Genomic DNA, 19,492 nt, shown 5'->3' with positions numbered 1-19,492 from the left:
AATTCCGTTGTGCCTTCATGACTGCTGAGGTTTCGACTGAATCAAATGCTTTTTCGTAATCAATGAAGGCTATATATAAGGGTTGGTTATATTCTGCACATTTCGCTATCACCTAATTGATAGTGTGAATATGGTCTATTGTTGAGTAGCCTTTACGGAATCCTGCCTGGTCCTTTGGTTGACAGAAATCTAAGGTATTCCTGATTCTATTTGCGATTACCTTAGTAAATACTTTGTAGGCAATGGACAGTAAGCTGATCGGTCTATAATTTTTCAAGTCTTTGGCGTCCCCTTTCTTATGGATTAGGATTATGTTAGCGTTCTTCCAAGATTCCGATACGTTCGAGGTCATGAGGCATTGTGTATATAGGGCGGCCAATCTTTCTAGGACAGTGTTCCCACCATCCTTCAACAAATCTGATGTTACCTGATCCTCCCCAGCTGCCTTCCCCCTTTGCATAGCTCCCAAGGCGTTCTTTACCTCTTCCGGTGTTACTTGTGGGATTTCAAGTTCCTCTAGCCTATTCTCTCTCACCTCATCGTCGTGGGTGTTACTGGTACTGTATAAATCTCTATAAAGCTCTTCAGCCACTTGAACTATCTCATCCATATTAGTAATAATATTGCCGGCTTGGTCTCTTAACGCACACATCTGATTCTTACCTATTCCTAGTTTCTTTTTCACTGCTTTTAGGCTTCCTCCGTTCCTGAGAGCCTGTTCAATTCTATCCATATTATAGTTCCTTATGTCCGCTGTCTTACGCTTGTTGATTAACTTAGAAAGTTCTGCCAGTTCTATTCTAGCTGTAGGGTTAGAGGCTTTCATACATTGGCGTTTCTTGATCAGATCTTTCGTCTCCTGCGATAGCTTACTGGTTTCCTGTTTAACGGCGTTACCACCGACTTCTATTGCGCACTCCTTAATGTTCATATCAGACATCTATCAGTATATATACATATAATATATATATATATATATATATATATATATATATATATATATATATATATATATATATATATATATATATATATAGTATTTATAGTATATATCAGTACATATCAGACATCTATTAAAGCTAAACATGCATATTTACTTATATGCTAGTACTATGATACGCTGAACAGTCGTTGAACTGTGAGGCTTGTACTCCACCTTGTTGTGGTGGTCAAAGGGGCAGCAGGCTTACAGCACCAGAAATGTTCTGCTATAAAATACAAGAAGCAATGAAGGGTGTATGTAGTGCGACCAAGTTCTACTTGCCATGAAACGCAGTAAAGGAAATGCGTTTTTTGTGTAAAATCTTGTGGAAGTTCCTATCATTTAAATAAAACCTGTTCTGTGCTAGATGTTTTGTCACAATGAAGTTTGTGCATGTAAGAATTGGAAATACTTTGTTAAATACACAGTACACAATAATGAGTGGCTTTTTTATAAATGTAGGAAACAGCTACAAGTTTTCATTGCGAGGGGATTATGATAGCTATCCAACAAATTTTTGCGGTTACACTTGCTAACTTTCTGAACCGCAAACATTCGCTGGTTCCTAAAGGCGTGGCTATGTTGTTTCTTGATGCCATAAATTCGCATGCTCGCATCACAAAACTTGCACTGCAACTTTCGCGGGCAGGTTAAAGGCTGAGTCACACTGTTCTTCATGGGTCACGGTAATATACTAGGATCCCAGCACTGTTTACTGATGCAGCTTTGTATGTAGCAGTAAAATGCTTTGAAGGAAAATTCATCAACGTTTAACATTACCAAATACTCACAAATAATGTGTAGATACACCTGCAGTTTCTTTGCCTCTTTCTGTTGTCCGTCGATACAAAGTGCTCCCAAGGAGCCTGTAAGAGTAGGTGGGGAAAACTGTGCATATGTGGTTCGATGCTGCTCGAGAGCTGTTCTGGCTGAACTAAAAGTAAAACTGATAGGCTGTATTACATTACTTCGTTGTGCGTTGTGTTATCCAATGCCTTAAACTGAATGTGCACTGTTGTTTCATTTTAATCGTCCGCGACTGCATATGAAACAAAGTCAGCTACGAGTACCTGCTCAGACCTTAATCTTACTTGTGCAGAAATTAACTTCTCAGTCTATTGTAGCTTTTGTTTACGCTATAAAAAAACAGCAGAACCAGTTTCGCTAGTCATGATCACTGAACCAGATGCTGCTTTGTATGAACCGTCACCACGGTTACTCTTAAATAAAAAAAAAACTCAGTGCCCTTCCACTATGTAAATAACAATGACCAGCGAAGTTGTGTATGTGGGGGCCACTTAATGGTGAACTGCACCTACGCCGGTGCTCGGTCCGGCATTGCACTGTCTTCGGGATTGGCCCACGTATGAGGAGTGATTTACACCTACTTCACTTCCGCCACGTGTCGGCCCCGCATTGCACTGTCATCGGGATCGGCTAACGTATAGGGAGTGCTTAACGCCTTCTTCAACTGCACCGCTGGTCGCGCGGGTATTGCACTCTTTTCGGGATCGCCGCACGTATGGGGTGTGCTTAACGCCTGCTTCACCTCCGCCGTGGGTCGGCCCGGCATCGCACTATCTCCGGGATTGCCCCGCATATGGGGTGCATTTTCCTTGCCACGCAAACAGCGACACGAAAGTTTCCTTGGATGGTAGAAGTACACAGCTTCGCTGTAACATTCAGCCCTAGGCTTTAAATTGAATGATGCACACCAGGCTAATTCAATTGATAAGACATGCATCACCTCAGTTTTCAATGAAAAGCATAGAAACGAAAGATGAAAGCATGTACTAGCCACGTCATACAAATGACCTTGTCTGTATCCTGCAGTGACCGACAAAACATCCATGTGAACCCTACCCCCCCCCCCCCCCTGCACTTCTCGTACTTGCTGAAAGTGTGAATGAAGAACAATTGTTGTAGTGAGCCAGACAATTGATCTAACACATAGAAAATACTGCGTGATATATAAAATAAAGAAAGCACATTCAGTAGTTTTAGGTTAGGGTTATTAAACATTTGGTCTGGGTTAACGGAAAACATCCAACTATGAGATTTTGCCCTCATTACTTAGTTTGAACTGAACTTCTTTAATATAAATGAAGGCCATAAACGAAGCTCGAATTGCGAATTTTTTAGTGAAGTGGAAATGAGTACTCCTAGATCAAAACCGAATGTATGAGCTGTATTGCAAGAAATTATTTGAATGAGTAATCACAAGAATTATACAAAGCTGTCTCTGAAAGCGTACACACTTCAAAAACATGAAGAGCACGAACTTCACGTAGCTAAATTACAGTACAATCTTCCTTCATTAGTTTGGTGTCATCAACTTTGAGGAAGCTAGCATAACACCTCCTCGACTGAAGTGCGCACCACGACTCCAGCCCAACCAGTAACCAGGGAAGCAGGGGTAACGGCACATATGGAGGGTGGCGAACACTTTCAGCAGCCGCAGACGTGCTATAGGCCTCTGTGTAATATTCCAGGCAATAAAGGTTTCCGAACACACTGATTATCAATTAGACTTGAGCTTATATTGCAATAGAAGACGAATTGCGAGAAGAACAAACATGAGAAATGAACGCGATGGTGCGTCATGCTTTTCCTTGGTCGTATTTTTTCATTTTTATTTTCGGCTGCATTGTGTATTCTTTCTATATTTTGCAGAAAGGGAAGCGGCGGCACTGACAAATAAATATTGATTGACCGATGTCTATATATGGCCTAGAAGTAGAGGGTAGAGGTGTGGTGTGCGGCCATATCTTGCCACCTCGAACTCTGTGTTTTTCTTTTAGTTTTCATTTCGGCTGTTTACGTATGCACCAATAATTAAAGCACATGCTGACACAGTCTGAAGGTGCGAACATAGCCACAACGAACGTGGGTTCACAATTTCTAAGAACATTTAAACTACTTTTATATTTTTGATGGCCTGGGTGTATTCTTCTTTTTTTTCTGCCAATGAATGCCACATCTTCACGGAGAAACACACCAATATTTATCAATTTAGAGAAATCAAAAATGCCGAAAATAAAATGCCTGAGCAATTGCTCTGGCTAAGTTCGTTGACTAGACCAAGGCGGAGTTCTTCGCAATAAATCTTCAACCTAATGCAGTGTCACATAGCATACCGTGGCCCTTTGTATGATGCGATGAAGTGAATTAACATTTAACTGTTTTTTCCAGATTAGCCAAGCTTCTAATGAATACAATATAAAAACATGTCATCCTATAGCACTTGGAGACTCTCCAAGTTCGCTAAGCTCAATGAGGACGCAACAAATACAATATACAAACATAGAGACGAAGGCGCTGGACAGTTTCCAGTCCATGATTTCTCCACCGGTCATTTCAATACGGCATCACTCATGCATTCATCCTGACATCTTGGTGGCGCAGCAACTTTACCGTAGAATAAGGTCACCGTATTTGCTCAAATGTAACGAGTCCTCCCCTTTCCTTTGTTTCTCTATTTTTCGACATTTTTTGCCTCAGAACGCGCCTCGCATTATATTGGAGTTCGTTACATGAATATAACACGTTTCTTTCTTGCTTTATTTTTCCACAGACACGCCACGCACTACGTTCTCTGCGTGCATCCTGTGTCTCCTGTAGCTCTCTCTCCACTCCACCGAGTGTAGATCAGCGCTGCCCTTCGAGCAAAGGAGTCTGCACTTCACTAAAGGTACTCGGTAATACATACGACAAGGAGTTGCTTTGTGGAGGTGAGGCAAGGGGGTGCAGCAGAAAAACCTACTCACTCATTCGAGTGTACTGCAGCAGCTACGGAGAATACATGGAGTCTTTTTTACCAAGCATTTTCGTGGATTGTCACGCTTCACAGTTACCATTTCAGTCGAGAGGGGACGCTGCCTTCTATTTTATTGCAACAGAAATTTATTGAAACGGAACAGATTTTTCGGTAATGTTGGTGGCGGATGGACGTGGTTTTTCAGGGATGCGTGGCGGCGACGAAAATCTAGGTTTATTGGGCATGCTTCGAGCTTGCTTCTGTTCTTGATTGGCTGATTCTTTAGCCTTTACCTAGTAATTGGCTTGTTTTCTTTCTTTTTCTTTTCGTGTGCGTGCGTGTTTCGTGTATATTTGGTTTTGCAGGATATTCAGAGCGTCCTTTCGCGCCACGTGTTTCAGCACGTGCAATCGTGTGGGACGGCAAGTCTTTACAATCTTTAAATAGCAACTTGGAAGTGCCGGAACTAATTAGCTAGGAGTGGTTTTGCTGTGTGTGCATTGGTATCAGGAATATTGCTTTGGTAAGACAGTGAGATCGGGGCCGTGTGTTTGAACATGTGTGAACACGTGTTTTACCTTAAGTTTGTGCGGCATTGATTGCTTTTGAAATATTGGTGACAATTCGTTTGCGGCATTTTAAGGATTTGGATTCTGTGTGTATCGGCCTTTGCGAGACGACACGTGCTCTGAAAACGTCCATGTTTGTATTAGAAAAAGCCAAGTGCAACACATGGCAAGAAAGATGGTAAAGCGAGCAGTGTGCGCGGGGTCCCTCAGGGTAGACGAGGAGGTGGATGAGAATGGATAGGAAATAGAATAAATCGGCAAGGCTCTATGATGTCGATGCTAAGGTGAAGAAAATGGAGGCTTTCCAGGATGAGCTTGTCAGACAGGTGGAAGAGCTCAAAAATGAGCTAAATATGGAGCATGATGCAGGGAAAGCAGTGGCAAAACTTCAGGCAGCTAAGGAAAATCAGAACAGGGCCTTCATCGTGAGCGAGAATGGTTGTGACAATGGAACGCAGTACCCCGACGCGACAGGATAGGGAGTGTGAACAAAGCACGTGGAATGCGCGCAACGTGGGGAGAATGTAGCGGGAAAGCGCTGCACCTACCTTGATGTGACCACAAAGGAAAAACAAGAACGCATAAGTCAATTCCCCTTGTCAAGTACAAATCCCACAGAAAAGGATGACAAAAGGAAGCAGAGAGTGGCCCCTGTAGTAGGAGAGTGCGAAAGGGTGATTATTTCGGCCGACTCAAACTTGGCTAGGTGCTCTGAGGTAATTGTGCAGAGTGTGAAAGGTGACAAGAGAGTGGCGGTAGGAACATTTCCAGGCTGCACATTGTGCGCTTTCATGGGTTGAGCCAAAGAAAAGTTCGCGGAAGATACCAACGGGCGCGACCTTTTTGTAGTAGTAGATGGGCTATATGACCGAAAAGGAACATGAATAGACCAGTGCTTAGTGAAGGGGGTAGACGACTTACGCGAGCTGCCCCCTAAGGTGCAGATTGTGGTGTGCGCGGGGCCGGAGGTGCCTGTACGTGGCAGCCGTGTACAAAGAGCTGTAGTGGCTGCTAATGAGGCTACATGGACAATGAGCCGAGATAAACGTTTCGCAGATGTAGGAGTAAACATGGAAGTGGGAAGGTGTGGTGGTTTCGAAAAAGACGGGATCCGCTTCAATCACAGGCTGTGGCGAGAAGTGGGCTGGAGATTTGCTGGTGGCGCGGTTGCTTATTTTGGGGGGCCCACGGGTGATCAGGAAGCCAGTGTAGGTAGCAACGAAGAATGCACCCTAGGGGAACACCAGACTAGCATCGCCGTCAATGAGAGAAAAAGGAGGAAAACAATAAAGAGAGCTCGCCATGCAATAGGCTACGTGAACATGCAGGGGGACAAAAGAAAGGAAAAGTGGGTAGTGATTGAGGAGTAATTAAATAGAGAACAAATAGGGGTGCATTCGGTTACAGAAACGCACCTCGGAGGAGAAGCCTCGACTCGGAGGAGCCGCCAGTGATTGAGTATTATGTGTGGGAAGAGTGCAACAGAACGAAATCGCAAATAAAGGGAGGGGGAGTCACAATGCTCATTCATCAGAGTAAATTCAAAATCTCAAGAGCATCTTTCGTTATCATGTAGAATGGGTGGAAAGAAAACTTGGCGTGGTGTAACGCATCTGTGGACCAGAAATAATTGTAGAGAAACGAATCAAGAGTTAGTGTAATGTCTAAGTGCCGATATTAAGGATTTCGGGAACCGTGCCGAAATTATTCTTTTAGGTGACATGAATGCCACATAAAAGACCTAGATGGCTATACTAACAACGTGAAGTCAAATGCCAGATCTTTGTGAGCAACATAACCTCGATATTGTTAATACTGGGGACAAGTGTGACGGACACACCACGTGGGAAACCGGCAATCGACCATTAATTACTGTGTAATTACAGAAAGAATTCATGATAAGTTGATAGAAATAGGCATTGACAAGGAGGGGTATATCAGCATACGGAGTGGCCGTAAACGCATCATTTTGAAAATGGGATATGCACTTGGGAAAGAGAGCGAGGAGCAAAATATGGCGAATCCGAATTTCAACGCTCAGGAAGTAACAAATACTGTCACAAGAGTCGAGGAAGGACTTGGCAAATGGCCAAGCAAAGCGCGGGAATATAGCAAGCTTCTCAGTGTAATAACTATATAAATACGGAAAGAGAAGCAACATGCTCGTTGGAAAGGAATAAAGGAACCGAAAAGGTGGTGCAAGAGGGAGATGCGAAAAGCGATCGCCGAACGACAGAAAGCATCCCGAGTGCACAGGCAGGCAACAAAAGAGCAGTTGCCGCAGGATGATGCAGCTAAAAATGGGAAATATACCGGGAGAAGTGAACGTTGGTTGTCAAAAATATGTCAGAAAAAGAAAGCCGAACCTAGAATATTTGGAGCCACAAACTTAAAAGGCAGGAAGTCTGGCAAAGCACGAGTTATCCCAGACGAAGACGGAAACAAACGGGAAGGGGACGCGGCATTAAACTACATCTGAAATACACCAGCCGAATCTTTCTAAGGCAATGATGAGGTTGTACATGAGGAAAAAAGGGCATGAAAGGGGAACCAGGTGAAATGGAACCGGCGCTGACAAATTTCTACTGGAGGAAAGCCGAAGAGAAAATTCGTAAGCGCACAGCCACAGGGCTAGACAAGGTTCCCGTTAGGCTGATTAATGAACTGGGACCTAACGGAGAAAGCTCTGGCGAAAGCAATGAATAGAACTTTAAGAGAGAATACCAGACAGTAGGCGACAAAGTGGAATCAATTTATTTTTAAAGGCAAGGGAGAGAAAGATAGAATTCACTCAAATTGACCGTTGACCATTAAATGCAGGCAATCAAATTAAGCTTCAAGCAGGGGCATAGAATAATGGCATTTAGGGAGAACTTCAGAATGGCTTCAGAATAGCTAGACCTTTAGATGATAACTTTTTTGTTCTTACTCAGTCTATTGAAATATCAAGAGTAGGAATCATACCATTATATGTGGCCTTTTTAGGCATTACAAGAGCGTATGACAACGTAGACAGCAACATTTTGTTGCATATTATGGAAGGGAAAGGCTTATGCGACGATTATCTACAGCATTTGAGAGAGATTTCCCCCAAAAATATCGTTTGCGTTGAATGGGAAAGGATTAGGAGCGAGGAGAAAGTTGATATCCACAATGGACTGAGGCAGGGTTTCCCTTTATCCTTACTGCTGTTTATGATGTACATGGTGAGCATGGAGAGGGCGCTATAAGGAAGTAATATCGGGTTTAATATCTCATAGAAACAGGCGGGTACAGTAGTAGAGCAGCAGCTTCGTGGTTTATTTCATGCGGACGACATTGTTTTGCTAGCTAACAAGCCAAATGATTTGAAGCGTCTGGTTAATATCTGTAGGCAGAAAGGTGATTATTTAGGCTTGAAAGTTGCCATTAGAAAATGGGGTGTTATATATGGTATTCAATGCAAGCAGTGAACAGACAGTGGCAATACAGGGCCAAGAAATACCTCGGGTAAAAGAATATAAATATCTTGGTATATGGATAAACAAACGCAATATATATGTGGAAACGCAGGAAAAAACAATAAAAGGAAGCGAAATGCAACCATAACGAAGCACAGAGCCCTATGGAGATACATTAGGTGCGAGGTGCTCCGGGGTATGTGGATAAGGGTAGTGGTTCCAGGACTTTTGGAAATGCGGTTGTTAGCTTTAAATCAGAGGTACAATCACGACTCGATGGCAACCAAAGGTCAGTGGGACGCCTCGCATTCGGCGCCCACGGGAAGAGTACGAATGAAGCTGTGCAGGGTGATAGAGGCTGGACAAATTTTGAAGCGAGGGAATCTCACAGTAAAATTGATTGTGAAGAGCGACTCAGCAATATGCCAGAAAGTAAATTTGCTGAGAGAGCTTTCATGCATTTGTACACGAAAAATATTGATTCACAGTGGGGGAAAGAACTGGGAAACTTACTAGCAAATAGGCCACTTTAATGGTGTGCCACATGTCAACAAAGAACACCAATCGGAAAATCAGAGAGGCTGAGATAATTTCGTGGCTGGCGCCAATGGAAAATGAACCTGCTATGAGTAACTACTCCAGAGGAAAAAACGAAATCGGGAAAGAGCAAATTGATAACTCAAAAGAAAACGCATTCTTTTCGAAGCGAAATCAGGATTCTTTCGATATAAGATATAGTATAATATTAGATTATAATATAGATATTAGATATAAGAGGAAAGAAGAAGAATGTGCTGGGCTGCGGTAAAACTAGGGAAACGACGGAGCATGTTTTATTAGAATGTGAATATGTCTGCCCAGCGGTCTATTAGGCATCTCTGGCCTCATTGAAGTTCTTGGGCTCAGCGAGAGCAGTGGGAACGTAAACATGTTCGCAGGAGGGATTAGTAAGTGGAGATTGGAAAAATGGTAGGAGCAACGTATGGAAACAACAAACAACGGAGGCGTGCAGAAACGAAGTTCACAATAGGGGTTCAGAAAGGTTAGTTCTGGGAATTTATCCTGTTTTTTTTATTTTTCCTTTTGTGTTTTTTTTAATATAAGTAGTACATTAGGCAATTTAATAACAAGAGCTTGGTGGGGAACCAACCGCCCCGTTGAAAAGGGGACGCACATAGCATGCATTCATTCATCCATCCATTCATCATGCCTGGAGATGGAGTATAAAGAGGGAGGAGTACAAACATTTCCTTAAAAAAAGAAAGAACAAGCAGCTCTCTTTGAGCTTTGCGGAAGGCGCCCTTAGTCCGAGGCTCCTACGGCTCTTCCTGTCTCCCGGGCTGGCCGCACCAGTTGCTGCTAATTACGAGGGTCCGAACTAGCCTGCACGGCCTCCCACTGCATGGGTGTGGAGTTGGGTATTTGCGGGGCCGCCTTCACGTTGGCGAACGCCCATGTGGTTTGATATAGAGAAGCGTAATCGTTACAAAGGGGACATTAGTATGAATATAATATAGGGTGTATTGCGTGTAGTCTGCTTAAATGAGGGTATGTATTGGTTTGTAGTTGCCATGGGTCGGCGTCTTCACGTGAGAGGGTCTTATGTGGAGGTGGGTATTGTAGTCTGTTCAATCTGATTTAGTATCCGTTCTATTATAAAGGTACCGGCTCCATAGATGCGGCCGTATCCCTCTCTTGTGGCTCCCGGAAGGCTTGAGCTCGGGCTACAGCGTGCGCACGCTGATTTCCACGGAGCGACTCGTGTCCTGGAGTCCACATTATTTCAATTTCCGGGAATTGGTAAGCTTGTTTGAGGAGTCGGTGGGCGACTGAAGATACTTTGCCTTTGGCGTAGCTACGGCAAGCTGCCTCGGAGTCAGTAATAAATGTGACGTGCTCGTTGGTCAGACTAGAGGTGATGGCCAAGGCGATGGCTGTCTCCTCCGCTACGAGGGCACTGGCAATGCAGACCGTCATCGAGACCACCCCTTGAAGGTTATAGTCGACAACGCTGGCCGTCATGGCTCCTTTTTGGGGGTACAGCGCGGCATCTGTGTATAGTGTGGTGGGGAGACTGCCATATTTTGTACTTTTACCACACTTTTACCATTTCGTTCCGCGCATACAAAGCTTGTGAAGAGGGAAATCGCGAACATGTTTCAGCAAAGGACTTAAGAAATCATGTCAACAGCTAATGCGCGATAGTTTAGGACGGTAAGCCTCGCGTTTAAGCTGCGCTGGTTACCCGAGCCATGTGCTTGTGTCAGTTGCAGAAGGACTGCGTAAGAAGGCACAGCAAAGCGCTTTGGAGCAGGTGCATGGTTCAAGCACAGACATGAACAAAAGAAAGGTTGTTGTCATCCCCTACAGGTTCTCCCATCGATTAAAGAAGATTGCTGTTAGGAGCGGCATAAACATTGTATATTCAGTGCCTAATACAGTGGTCAGCCTGTGTAGAAGCACAAGGCCAGAAATAATTGCACGTACCGCATGCGAAAGAAAAACGTAAGAACAAATTCATTGATTGTATCACGGGTGTGGTATACCGCATTCCTCTCGGGTGTGGACGATCCTACATTGTTCAAACAGGCAGATTCATAAAGGACAGGCTACGAAAACAATAACAAAGTAAACAACTTGGCCGCTGACGGCTTTCTTGCCATCCACTGCCAGAGATGCAAATGCAAAGCTAGATTTAAAGAAACAGTCATAATGAGTAGAAGCAGGAGTGAGATGATGACGCGTTTGATAATAGAAGCTAGACACATATCAACACTCGGCGACGCATGGGTCAGTGAACCTTCCATTTCGTTATCCTCAAAAGAGCTCAAATACCTTTGTTCTCTCTGAACGTGTACATGTCTCTGAATGTGCGAGTCAAAAAACTGCTTACGTGTGGTTCCCAGTAAATTTTTTGCTCATATGTACCGAAATTTTACACAAGGTATGACGTTTCGAGGGAGTATATATAGCGACGAGAACGGGAAATAAATCTGTTGCTGAAAGTTAGTGCTGTGTGTGTCGGATGTGCCTTTCTGTTGTCCTTGTTCAGCTTGCACTACAACAAAATAAGATTAGTTCGACAGTACTGCCATAGTCACAACTGTTCATTGCAGCTCCTATAGCTTCAACCACATCGATAAAATAAATTAGGACAGTTCCTTCAGTGTGGTGGCAGATGAGCAGCTGCAAGCTTTCTAGAACCATGCATTATCAGCGGACAGTGCCAGTACAGCCTGTAGCACATCTTTCAAGCACTCCAGACAAGTACACCGATTAATTGTACACAGAGCATCTGGCGTCCATTTACCTATACAGGCAAGGTGGCCCCTAGAACACGTTTTGTGAAAGGCTTGCTGGATATTTTGTCTCTTGAAATGCAAGTGCCATTTGGTACTTCAGTGCCTGGAGTGTCCTTTTACATCTAAATGAATATTGAATACATAGTAGTAACAAGAAGACGACAAAAAAACCATCAGCCATCAACTGTGTGGCAAATCTGGGTGCAAGCTATTCTCTTATCAAATATACCTGTAGGCATTGCGACCAATGTGCTCCCAAGATGTATGAGGCATTAGTCACTGCAGAGCTGTAAGGACATGACAATCCTAGAATGATTATGTTCTTGAGGCTTTTTTCTCTTCTTTCAATCTTTTGAAACGTGTATACTGCAGTCATGAAAACAAAAAAAGCTGCAACTTGCGTGTGGTAAGTTTTGCATCTTATTTCCTAGCAGCTCACTGAAACGAGCCACGATGACAAATTCAAGTGCTATTGCCTCATCAGACATTCAAATTTCTTAAACACTAACAAAACCAGATAGGCATTAGAGTGAGCATCACTTAAATACATTGCGCTGGTATAAAAGTTATTGCACGGCTTTGTGCCAGGTAAAAATGTTAGAAACATCAAAAATATTCAGATTCTACGGCGGCCATAAAAATAAATTTAAAAAATCATTAAGCTCTCTTAAAGAGGTTCAGAAGCTTTACAACTGGTAGTATTTGTGATGGACACACTGATAGATGAGCAGCCATTCCACCGAGACGAGAATGTTGAGGGCTTCGCATGGAAGTCTGCGAGACACTGAAGAGTAGTTCTTGGTCCACATGAAGGAGGTTGCTTGCATACACAACGTCTGGGCCACCATACCGAATGCATGGTGTTACCGGAACTTTTTCTCCCTGCATTAAGGTAAAAAAGCATGGTTAAGTTTAGACGATATTTAAAATGCAAAAAAAGAAGTGAGGCGTGCAGACAGGAGAAATGAGTAGAGAAGTGGACAACACGAACGCGAAAAACGAAAAAAAAAATGAAATAGTTTTAATACATAAATTTTTTGTGTCCTATGTGTCATATGTCTATGTGTCACATTATGAGGGTTCATAACCGCAATATGATTGATATATAATCAGGTATAATTATCAGCTTGGTCAATTTGTACCAGCTCGTTGGAGGCAAGAAATCGAGTTTCACAAAGACAATCTCAACATTTGGATTGAAAAAGGAACACCTCAGATGACATGTAGTCCTGTTAGCGGAAGTGCACCGTTCAAGAAAAACAAATTAAAACTGGCGCACCGATCCTGAAAATATATAATTAATTGATAGGTTTTAATATCACAAGGGTATCTTTGGCCAAAGAGCGCCAAGTCTATACTGGAAAAGATGCTCTTAGCGCATCTTTACAAAGCAAATATATAAAGATGACTGATGCCTCTCTGCACGACAGTTGCTTTGCTCTAGCATGAAGTCATTTTAATGCATGCACACGTACATACACACGCTACACCCAAGTGTAACAGGTGCAGAATTAAAATTGGACATCAATAAAGTCGCAGCCTTTAACCCTTTAACCCTTGATCCCGAGCTGTACTAGTGACTGGAGGTAGTACCAATATCTCCAATGATGAATCACACTCTTTCTGCCTGATGTTATGCTGCTCTGACTGTCACAGATGAGTTACAGACGGCATTGAGGGCAAGCTGCCCTCAAGAGCAGCAGCTGAGTTATTTCTAACCACAGACCAATGAAGTAATACATTTTGAGAAGGATAATGACACCGAAAAAATGAGTACACAAAAAAATTTGGAACATTTGGTACATTTTTTCGGAATTAACTTGGGGCTTAACGGGTAAAGCGGCTATACCGAAACTAGAACAAGTTTTGGCATGTTTGCTACCAGTGTATGCTGGAAAACATGTTGGCGTTCTGTAGTTTTGTTCAACAATGCAAAAGGGATTCTTAATAACTAAAGAAATAAATGGAAAGGTAGCATGAAGTATATTTCGTGAATGTAATGCAGAATCACTCAACTTCTGTTAATAGACAATCTCCACTCGATTGACCTGCACTTTCTGAACTAGTTAAGGAGGTGCTGCATTTCACTACTTGTTCCACCAGTTCAACATGGCAGCAAATGCATGCTGTGATTCGTTTTGCTTAGTGCAGGCTTTGTACAGGGCGAGTTCACAGCATTCCCTGCACTTGGTCGAAAGGTAGTGCATGTTTACGCAGCAGGTGTGGTGCCGCTTCTGCACGAGCGAGGTGCAGCAATCATAGAGTTTCATACAATACTTACTAAAGGGAACTCTGGCGCTAGTGTCTACAGGAGCTGAAACAAGAATGGTTGGACCAGCATGTAAATTATGGGAAGTATATGGATTTGCCTAAACTTCATCTGTTTGGCTTCCAAAGGCTTTGTGACTTTGTAATCTAGTAATTTTCAACAATATACTGCGTAATAAATAAATAACTAAACATCATTAAAATCGTCCGACGACAGGATTCGAACACAGGAACTCTAAAACAGAAGTCTGATATCTCTTTGTGTTAAATTGCAAATTTGAGCCGTATGTTTGTGCACTGACAAGTTACTTTGCACTTCTTATTACCTCCCTTACTCAATGCCCGGTCAAAGGGCCTGCAAAATATGATCAATAAATAAACACTTAAGCCATGGACGCATGTAACGACAAGCGAGTGCAACGCCCTTATGAATTTTTCGCGGGCATACAAGCGCCTTGAAGCGCTTGGTGCGTTTCGATTTGGCCACCTGGACAAGCTCAATCTTTGCCGTTGATAGCAATTGTGCGTGTTGGCGGCGTCTTGTGCACTTTGAAGAGTATAGACTGCGCTGAAATTTACAAGATTTATATAGCGTATAATATACATGGACACAAGAACGTCTGAATTCACAAGCACGAAGTCGGACAAATCCATGTACTTCCTATCATTCCGATGGTGGTACAACGACTGCAGCGCCAGAGTTCCCTCTAGTAATTACTGTAAGGAACTCTATGGCGGAAATAACCGAAGTGCCTGGCATTTTGTTCTGGAGTAATAAACTAACTTTTGCTGTCCCATAAATCTTACTGGTCATTATTTCCAAGTTTTAGAGCAGTCACACGTCTAGTAGGCAATTGTGGTATTTTGCATAAACATTGCAAAGCCAATTGCAATGAAAGTTCACACTGGTAAATTGGTTATGATCGAGTAGCATAGACTACTGAAGCAATCTCAGCAATCTCCGGTAGGCTAGTGAAGTAATTTTCTTATTAGCAGCCTTTAAACAGCATTCGAGCATGTGACACATGCATCTCAGATATGCAGATATTTCCTGGACTCAGCAAGAAGCGACGCTTCATGTTCCACGAGGCTACTTGAATCAAAGCAGTATTGGTGCTCTCTAAAAATAATGCCAATGTAGATGGTCAAAATATTTTTCAGGCGCAACAGTTATGCCTGAAATATTGTTAGATTAGCTTTTTTTAACACATGACCAGACCATGTTAGAAGTGCTTCTTAAAATCCTTCTATTTATTAGACTAGTCATGTCTCTGTACACAAATTCTAATAATTAGGTCCAATGCTAGATCATCATCTTAAGAAAAACTTCACTAAGTAATACACATGTTGTGATAAGATTTCTTTGAGGCCACATTGAGATGCTGTACAAGGTAAATTCGTTATTTTTAAAATGAAGCTCCTCTTCTTCCAAACGAGAAAAAAGGGAACTGAGGGTCAAAATGTTTCTTAATCACAGCTGGAAGAAGCCAAGGAAGGCACGTGGAAACTTATTTGTCATTTTTTATTGAATGCAGAAATGATAAAGGGAAATGAAAATGGTAAAAAAAAAAACAGCCATGGGTGGAGATCTAACCTACAACCTTTGCATTAGGCATGCGATGCACTAACCACTGTGCTACCAAGGCAGCATTCAACCGCCCACAATGGCCCCTCAGATTGTCGACGCTCGAACGTGGCCGTAGTACCACAGTGGTTTGTATATCACATGCCTAATGTGAACGATATGGGTCCGTTCCCTACCCACAGGTGGATGTCTTTTCATCCACTTTCACTTCACATGAATTTATCATTTATTACTTCATATAAAAAGCTTAAAACATGTTCCTGTATCCTTTCCTTGGCCTCATTATCGGCCGGCTTCTTCCAGTTCTGTTACTTCCAACACATATACATATTCTCATCTGGTAAGTAAACAGCATTTGCCTGATGCAGGAATGCAATATAAAGCATTATTGCAGGGTCGTGTTATGTAGAAAGCCTTATATTGCCCAGGCAAGGTATAATAATTTCAATCTGAAAAAAAAAATCCCACTCTAGACAGCACTGCTGTGTGCAACAGGGTTTAAAGAAAACTTGTTCAGAAATAAAGCCAACAAACAACGAGGAAATATTAAAACTAGATGAAAATTTGTGCAGTTGCATGTTAAAAATTTAGCACAGCAACAGATGAAGACACAATAAAGGAAGTGCGAGGATGGTTTATTTTGAAAACACGAGGCGATATAACTGAAAGATGCAAATGAGCTTACATGTGGAGAAATATTGTTTATGTAGCAGCTAAACTATGAACAGGCCTAGAGCACACTGATACAAGGTGTCGAGCATGTAAATCTCATCGTGCCCATAAGTCAAAGAAACATGGCTCTTTCTCATGATTCGCTACACATGGCTGGCTCACACAACTAAGCCACTTCTATATATCCCTTGTAAGTACCAGGTGGTCTGTGTGACTTGTGCAAGCTTTAAATATGTACAAGTGTCACGTAGCTGGACAGAACAAAGGTAATGTTATTTGCCATCGTTTTGAGCACGTGCAACCAATTCTTGCATTTTTCCTAATGAGACAATTAGTTACTAACGTTTATTTAACTGCTCACATATTATATTGAAAGCAAAAGTGTCCGTGCGAAAATTGTAGAGCATCCTGAAAAATTCCCAATCCAGCTTTCTACTGCTCAATGGGTGCAATCCAATTTTTTTTTCCAAGCTGGAAGAAGCCTCTGAATACATGCAAGAACTGCCGCGCAACTAACCGCTCGTGCACCTGAACACCATTTGGCTCCTTCTTTCAGGATTTTTGAGAATATTTTATAAATTGATTAATTATTATTGACTATATTTTCGGCAAAATGCACGAAACAGTGTGACTGCCACCTCCATTTTCGGCGACATGAATTGACTGCATTTTCATGTGCAAATCCAGCTCTAGATGGTGCGTTCGTGTTTTGAGCTGGTTCTGTAATTTAGGCTGGTTTTGATTAATTCAAGCTTCGCACCCTAAAATAGAATCGACAGCGTAAAAAAATATGGTACATAAACGGTCGCTGTCAGTACTCCATACTCCTTTAGCATAGTGCAAAGTCTTGTGAGCCAAGAAGTTGGTAGTTCTAAGCAGTATTTCTCATCCTGACCTGGTGTTATAGCACAGTTACTATGGTGCCATGCTGCTCTGTCATGCTGGTCACAGCTTCAATCTAGGCCATGGCAGCTGCCCTACAATGGGGGTAAAATGCAATATAGCTGATGCACTTAGATTCAGGTGCACATTAAGGAAGGCCAGGTGCCCAGAACTTCAGGTTCGGACTTTAGCATATAAAAGCCCAGAATTTAATTTTAAGATCTAAAGGTGCTTTATTGGGAGCAGGACATCATCTTGAGCTTTTAATGCACTGCCATGGCACCAAGAAGCTCCGAGTAAAAAAAAGAATTTCTTGGACAATGTCCATATCTTGGAAACATTTACAAGCACTTCTCTGCATGCACCTCTGTTGGTGTTATATTTAGTTCCGTATGCCAAGGCGCGTTAGGACGCTAGAACATATTTTAAAGCTGTTTTTTTTTACCGATTTAAAGTCGTTGGTTATTTTGCACCTCTGTGTGTGCCGAATGCACCTTTCAGTGCATCAATTTCTTAAGAATGTGCCCTCCTCTTTTTTAATTTGTGGATGCAAAAACTGTTCAGAAGAACTGCTTTCTGAAGATCTGTATAACAAGCAAAATATTCTATGTAGGCTGCACAAAGAGACAGGATTGTTTTGTAAATATGTTATTTAGTTCTTTAAAAAAAGGCAGCTGTACGTATTCTGTTCCAAAGTGAAAATTGCCCCTACCTGCCTCTGCTTCATTTTCCAATGTTGATGGTCCCTTTGGGGGCACTCAACTGACAGGCTGCGCTTTGGCCATGTCGGGTGTGCTGTCACCAGGCCCAAGGCGGATCGACATCCTAACGAAAAGTCGAGTCCAAACTCTATAAAAGAAACATCTCATCATTTTGCTATCAGTTTTTTCATCTTGTGTGTTTCACACACGGCCGTCAGGGAAATATTCCGTCACTTGGGTACTAAAAAAAACTCAAGCATTTTCTGGCAGCCAAGCTGAATACACAATAAATAGAGAACATTAAAGAGCAACTACAGTAGTCACGTTAGATTGATCAAGTACAGCAGAAATGAAAATAAATCAGTGATACTCTTCTGTTGGCTTTGAATGCAAGAAACGTAAAAACGGGAACTTCCAGCAACGCCACTTTGAATTTCCCGCGTTTGCTACACCTCACAACAAGTTTGGTATCGTCCGGTACTCGGGGATAGTAATCGTTTAAAATTAAGATGAACGAGCGCCGGCATAACTTAACAGGATACTTAACTGGGCAATATTTGCGCATAGAACAACTCACGTAGCGAAGCTACTTTCAAATGCCCGATGACGCAACTGCGCGCGGTGCGGTTTGGGCGAACAATTCAAAAAGGAATGCGAGTGTCACTTGTTTCACGCCTACTAAGCTAAGATAGAATTTGAGTTTCCTATCAAACTATACTGGATATTTACGCTCAGAATAAAATGCTGGAAATTTTGTTACGCCACATTCCATACGTATGAAAGTGAGGAAATTGCCTTTATTGCATTCTCCCCTGCCCGCATGTAGCAACAAAAGCATGAAATTGGTGCTCGCGGCACGGAAAACAAACAAATACAACGCCAACGTTACACCTCTTGGAGTTAGAACTAAGCACGATCAAGCCAGTTAGTTTTCTAGCCTTCATAACGCCACGAACACGGCCAAACATCGAGCGAAACAATTGTCTGCTCTCAAAAGTTATTACCGCTTCCATTTACATACCTAGCGCTGCCACAAGCAAAAGTCAATGGGCTAGCTGTCCACAAGACGCAGGTTAGGCTGACAGCAATATATTACAGCAACCTAAAACAATTTCCACGCTGATTTAGCAGCCGCCGTGTGCGCTAAGTGCCGCAGTTCTCGTTTGCCGCTCGAAATTCACACCATGATGACGGGCACCGCATCTTTCACATGAAATATTGCACGCTTTGCTCCGGAGCTCAATGGTAGGGCGAAACGCATTTGCACGTACCTGAAATCCGCATGTCGGAAACCTGTCGACGCTTCCGAAGCCCGTACGGCCGCTTCACTTGGA

General features: G+C 42.6%; 1 protein-coding gene across 3 annotated transcripts in view; it reads left to right on the top strand.

Annotated features, from left to right (window-relative positions):
• LOC126524077 (carboxypeptidase Q-like) overlaps window positions 1-19,492 on the top strand; it is a 121,953-nt gene that overhangs the window by 13,633 nt on the left and 88,828 nt on the right. For all 3 annotated transcript variants that reach the window (XM_072287372.1, XM_055067283.2, XM_055067282.2), the window contains exon 2: window positions 4,557-4,673. The gene's annotated coding sequence lies outside the window, so the exon portion shown is untranslated. The remainder of the gene's footprint in view (window positions 1-4,556; window positions 4,674-19,492) is intronic.

Source organism: Dermacentor andersoni, chromosome 3, assembly GCF_023375885.2.
Source record: "Dermacentor andersoni chromosome 3, qqDerAnde1_hic_scaffold, whole genome shotgun sequence".
Lineage (NCBI taxonomy): Eukaryota > Metazoa > Arthropoda > Arachnida > Ixodida > Ixodidae > Dermacentor > Dermacentor andersoni.
Note: the sequence above shows the minus strand (reverse complement) of the source record. Positions and strands in the feature narration are given on the sequence as shown.